Here is a 6,730-nt window from a genome sequence, read left to right on the forward strand (position 1 = left end):
CGCTCTTTTTTCTCCCTCAAACACCATCCATTTCAAACTCATGGGCTTCGATGCTTCTTTTGGTGTAAAATAGGTAAAATCATGGCATTCGGTACTTCTTTTATAAATGATCTCTAATCGCTGGCTGAGTGCTAGGTCAAACTAACAACCAAGTGAAGAACCTTTAGAACACGCATTTGAACAAGAAGCTTGGGATAAGAAAGTAAAATGGCAAACTCGGTGTCTCTTCATCACTAACAAGCTTGAAAAGATGCAATGAAATAGAGGAAGTTCTCAATCTCTCCACGAATTCAAATTCTAATCTTCAACTACTGGTGACAGCAACAGTGCTAAGCCCGTCCAACCCAAAGTGAACTAAGCTTTCAAAACACTATTGAAGCATTGAACAAACAAGATCCAATTGTTAGTGAATGTTTTGAGAGTTCATTTTGGCCTTACACATATGATTTAAATTCAAATTCCCCTAGCTTGACAAAGCTTCTTGATGGATATCCCCTTGATGGGGCTTGGCATGCCTTATAATCTCTCTCTCTCCCTCTCTTTGAGCAAGAAAAAAACAGATAAATATTCCTTTGTTGTTGGTTTTAGCAGCCTCCAAAAGTACTGTATGGGTGTTATATTAACTTTCCATCTTTGAATAAGAGATGCATCCAAGCACTTAATTTTACTAGATAAATAATGTTTTGAATTCAAGCGAATGCAAATGAAATTGGAGTGGTTGTTATGTATAATTAAACTGTCAAACAACCAAGGAGAAGGGTGCACAATACACTCCTCTTTCCACGCAAAATGGAGAACATGACGATTCTGAAGGAGTTGTGGTTCAAACTGGTTGGTTCAAACAAGACAGGGAGCATTATTGCCCCTCAACTCAAGAGAGCTCTAGCATTTGGAAACCTAGAATTCCCTCTCTACATTGTCCACAGATGATCAGAATGTATGATTTTTATCGAAATGGAACAGTGAGCATTGAAGAATTTGTTCCTTTTAACAAGTTTCTTCTTAAGGTTCAGCAAGCTTTTTCAAACCTAGAAAGAGGTCGTGGATTTCTTGTTCCTAATGACGTTTATGAGGCTTTGATAAAGGTTGGGTTTTCCCTAGACTCTCTTGCTTTTTATAGTCTCTAAGAGCTTATATCAGAAGAAGAATGGAAGATTCCGGGTGGATGATTTTATAGCACTTTGTATATTTTTACAATATGTTTACTACATGGGTTTCAGGTAAGGCACATAATATAAAATATAGCCTATGTTCAAGTTTATCTTTGTTCTAAACCATAATTTATTCTAAGTTCAGAAAACAGAAAGGCTGAAAAGGAGGAGTAGGCAGGCGTCGCACTATTGTGTTTTCAATATATTTTTTGTGCTTCAAAGATGGAGTATCTGTGTCTGTGTCTTCTCGATCCCCATCGACGTTGTATCATGAACCATCTGTCGCCAATGCAGCTGTAGGGAGAAAAAAGGGAGGCATGAGTTTGAACTCGATGGAGTTTCAAGGAGGAAAAGGGGTGGCATGAGTTTGAAATCGGTGAAGTTTCAGGGAGAAAAAAAGGCAGCAAATGGGTTACTCAATTTAAAGTTTATTTCATTTTATGTGACATCGTATACAAAAACGGTAAAATGGGCATTTAAGAAAATTAATGCATCAAACAAACGTTTTCCGTCTGAGATAGTAACGGATGAGATGTTTATATTGAGTTTTTCAAAAATTTAGGGGAAGTTTTGTTAAAGTGAAACTCGAGGGGAGGTTTTTATAATTGTCAGAAACTTGAGAATCACTTGGAGATGGATATGGGTTTATCAGCTTAAAGGGCAGGGACATGATCCGATGGGATTTACAGTTTTAGATGGACCATGATTTGTTCGGGATATCTGGGAAGATATTTTTCCTGCTTTTGCTGAGCTGTTTTCTTGTTACGAGTTTAAAATGATCGTAACGTACACGTAAGCATTTATCACCCCAGGTGTTAACATCAGAATATCACCAAAACCCGTTTGAGCCATGGATACAGATTCCCAATGTTACTATGTATTCGGATCTTCATGAGGTATAATTCAGGCTAGATTTGCCCCATATCCGACCCATTTTCATGCACTACTGTTCTCGAGCCATGGATACAGATTCCAAATTTGTATTTCTTTTTTATAGGATGAACTTTACACCCATTTCACAATACTTGAAGCCGTCTATTTGTTAGTATCTTCCATGAATGAAAACATACAAGCACAGATCGGATGATAAATCAGATTAGAAGATATTTCTGATGATGAACTGGATGTAGGAATGTGAGGAATTAATATATTTAAATTTTTATATGATATATTGGCATTTAAATTTAACTTTTATAACATGTAGTGGTAAATGTTATAAATATGTAAATTGGTCACATGATTAATTTCTTCCATGCAGAGTAGAAATTGTTGAATTTTTTAAGAGCAATAGGTATTTATTTTTTTGTTGGTGGTTCAGAAGTTTGATGTAAAAAAAGAATTTTCTGCATCAGGGAAACTTTTCATTAGGATTTATAGAAGCATGTGGTCCAATTCTTGGTTGATACCTCATTTGAAACATACTAAAAAAGTAAAAAAAGTAAAAATTATTACTTATTAGGATTCCATTTTGTTAAATTGGAATATCGCTCCCCTTTGGCTGTAATTTCTTTGTTGAGGAATTACAAGTACATTCAACTTCAAAACTAAAAAATAAAAATAAAACAAAATATTTGAGGTTTATCAAAGTATTATGATGCAAAGAATTTAAAAAACAAGATTTAAACAGTCTTTTTTATGCACAACCTAAGGACCTCAGCATTTAGAGGAAGCATGCAACAATTGAGAACTTGAATTGTAATTACACTTAAATTATTTAATATTTTCCTTAATAAATATTATTTCTTTGAGTTGAGAATATCTCAATTAGCTTCTAAAACTCCCTGTTTGCAACCAAATGGTATTTATTCTTAGGCTCAGTTTGGGAAGAGTGTAAATACAAATATGTATATAGCGTAAATACAAAGTTTATAGATATTAGTGGGGACCCGTGCAATGCACGAGAAAATCTAAAAGATTGAATAATTTTATTTACTATTAATTAATTGATAATTTAATAATTAAAATTTGTTATTAATTAACTAAAACTATTCAAAGTTATTGTTAATACTTAAAATTTTAATAATTGTATTTTCATTTAATGTTGATTTATAAAAAATAATTATTGTTAATTTAATATGAACATATATTTTTAATAAATTTAACTTTATTAATCATTTGTAGTAATTTTAATAACTGTTACTATTTTCATTATTTTTAAATGAAATTTTGTTTGACTTTAAATAAATAAAAGTAATTACAAAAGCTACTTAATTTCACTAATAATTAACAATTATATAGGAATGGTAACTGGGCAAGTTCAGGGCGAGGCACCCCATCCTTGTCCTTGCCCCGTAGTCAAGACACTCTACCCCATCCCCGCCCTGTCCCTAATGTGAGGTGAGTTCAAGGCAAGGCACCCACTACCCATTAGTGACGGGGAATCCTCGAATTTCCCCACCTCATCCTTAGTGTCGAACGAGTTCAGGGCAAGACACCCACTCCTCATCAAGGATGGGGAATCCTCAAATTTTTTCTGCCACGTCCCCAATGTCGGGTGGGTTCAAGGCAAGGCACCCGTTCCTCGTCAACCCAATATTCAATTTGATGACAAAAATGATCAAAATTTAAAAAATTTAATTTTATGAAAATTTTGAAAAATGTATAACATTTATGTAATTTTGAAAATTTATTCAAATTTATTTTTAAATTGTTACTAAATAATTTATTTTCTTTTTAAATGGATTACTTAGAGAATTACACTAATTTATCTTATATTTTCTAATATAAACTAATCAATAATTTCCTTTTTCCAATATTATACTATTTTATCTTAATAATTTGTGTAATTATTGGTTCAAATTGTAGTTCCCCTTTTCCCATATTCATTTATCTTTAAAAGTTTTAAATAATTTATAATGAAAATTACATAATTTTTCAATAGTTTTCCAAAATCTATCAAATGTAATAAATTTTCCTAAAATTTACAAAATATTTCAACGATTTTCAATAATTATTTAATGCATTTTAAATAAACATTAAAAAATTTTATATCTTTTAATTTCCAAAATTTTATTTTACGAAAAATGTAGTTTTATGAAAATTTTATTGCATTTGTGTAATTATGGAGATTTATTAAAAATTATTTTAAATTGTTATTAAATATTGATTTTTATTAAGTAGTTCACTAACAAAATTACACTAATTTATCTTTTATTTTCTAATATAAATTAATTAATAATTTCATTTTCCAACATTATAATATTTTATTGCCCCATCTGCATTCTATTATTAACTATAAAAATAGCAATTACTTAAATTTTATACTTTTTGATAATTGTTAAATACAATTCTCAATTTTATAGAAATTAATTAAAGAGTTTTCAATTTCTATAAAATGTTGTTAATTAACATGAAGATAACAATTTTTACCCAAAATACTTTAAAAAAGTCATGATGAGTTAATTAATAACAATACTTATTAATTTTTGATAATTTACTAACGGATATTTAATTTTTGGTAATTTACTAATTGTATTTATTAACTTTTCATAATAACACTATTTAATACTCATTGAATATGGGTTGGGTTAAATATTAACTGTATTTAACTATTTATTAATTAATATGAATATTTAAATGAGAGAGTGGAAATAGATCGGGGGCATAGATTTTAGGATTTGATTGGGGAGTGGGGTAATATGATACTTTCATAGTAGCTTAGAGGAGATACCTTAGGAGAGAATTTGTAAGAATATTTTTAGACAGTTGGGTTGGGAGTGGTGACATGACTTAATGGGAGTGGTGGAAAGGGAAGAAGAGAGAGACTCAAGGAGAATGTGGGGCCATCTAACTAAGCCTTGAAATATAAATAAGACCACTGAATTCTATATACAGATGTCGAAAAAGACATGATACCTAGGAATGGCAACGGGGTGAGTTCGGAGCTGGGATTACATTCCCCATCCCCGACCCTCAAATCACCCCATCCCATCCCTGTCCTCAATCCCTGACGGGGAAAGGAATCCCCCATCCATCCCCGACCCCGATGGGGAATTCATCCCCGTCGAAGACCTGAATCCCCGAATTCCACATCTGTTTCGCTAAACCTTCCCTTCCCATTGAAGCTCACCATCATCCCTGAGTTCCCATTCAAGTTTATGCCTTTCATCGCCAAGCTATATGTCTTGATCCTCCTCACTTGTTTCAACCCTACAAAACTTACCTTCTGCATGATCCACTTCTAACTGACAACATATCCTCCATTCTGAACCTTTGATCTGATCCTCATCTCATTCTTGAAGACCTTGCTAGCAATCTCACAAAGCTCCATGTTCCTCCCACCCCTCCCATCTCCACCTCCTCTCAGCATTTCATTTGGGTTCGGCTGAAACTGTATTTGAACTCGAACTCTAAAGTCTAAACTAAGAACTATATTAGATAATTAGGATTTATTTTCTAGATTCTAGAATATAATGGAAATCAATAAAAGTTGAGAGAAAGATTGAGAGTATGAAAGACTAAAACTAAGAGAGAGAGTGAAAGAGAGAGAGGACCGTTGCAAGAGTTTAGGTCGATGATGAGAGAGAGTCCAAAGGGTGATGGCGATGGCGACAACAACGACAGTCGGTGACGATGATGAAGGTTGAAGGAAGATCTTTGTTCTTTGAGTATCTTTTCTCTCAGTTCTCTGGCCTCTGTTGAGACTCGAGACTCGAGTATCTCTTCCTCTCCTCTGTCCGATGTCCGACAGGAGAGTGGGCAGTGGTGACAGTCAACAACGATGGTCGGCGGTCGACGAATCGATGACGAAGACGAAGCTAGGGTTTACTGGTTCAATTGCCTCTCTTGTCTCTTCTCTCTGTGACTCTGTCGAAGACTCAATCGATTTTTAGAATTTTAGTCGAAGGGTTTTGTTCGAGTGTTTATGTTTTACTGTTTTATGAATAAATTAATAATTATTATAATTATATAATATATATTATATAATATAATATAATATATATTATATAATTTATAATTATAATATTAATCAAAGGCGGGTCGGGGCGGGAATTGCATTCCCCATCCCCATCCCCGAACGCGATTGGGGATTCAAAGACTGCCCCATCCCCAACCCCGACTCTGCCAAAGTGTCCCCCATATTCGGCCTCATCGGGTCGAAGAACTCGAGTACCCGTTGGGGATGGGGAAAATTACCACCCCTAATGATACCAAGAAATTATATAATATATATATAGATAAAAGAGGAACGGGGAGTCTGTGTTTTGGCCACGTGAATAATTTCTTCATCTACAATGAATGCATAGGACCACATTTCGCAGATGAATAGCAGCTAGCATTGGAAATTTTTTAAGGGCAAAAGTATGTTTTATTCTGCTCTTCCATGTTTCAAAGTGGCTGGCTTTTTCTGAAACATAGAGATTCGAGATTGTCAATCCAGACTGTGGCACTGTGCCCATTCCATAAAAGAACCTAGCAACCGGATTGCCACTTCAGTAACCAAATATGAGCTTAAATTGTCGGATCAACTGGATTGCCACTTCAGTGCCAGTCTGCCACACTCACACACTGTTGCTACTCTTCAGCCTTTATTTAAGGCTTTACAATTACAAACAGCCTCCAATCCAATTACCTTTTTG

The sequence above is a fragment of the Nelumbo nucifera genome, chromosome 6 (assembly GCF_055504915.1).
Source record: "Nelumbo nucifera cultivar China Antique chromosome 6, China Antique-T2T, whole genome shotgun sequence".
Lineage (NCBI taxonomy): Eukaryota > Viridiplantae > Streptophyta > Magnoliopsida > Proteales > Nelumbonaceae > Nelumbo > Nelumbo nucifera.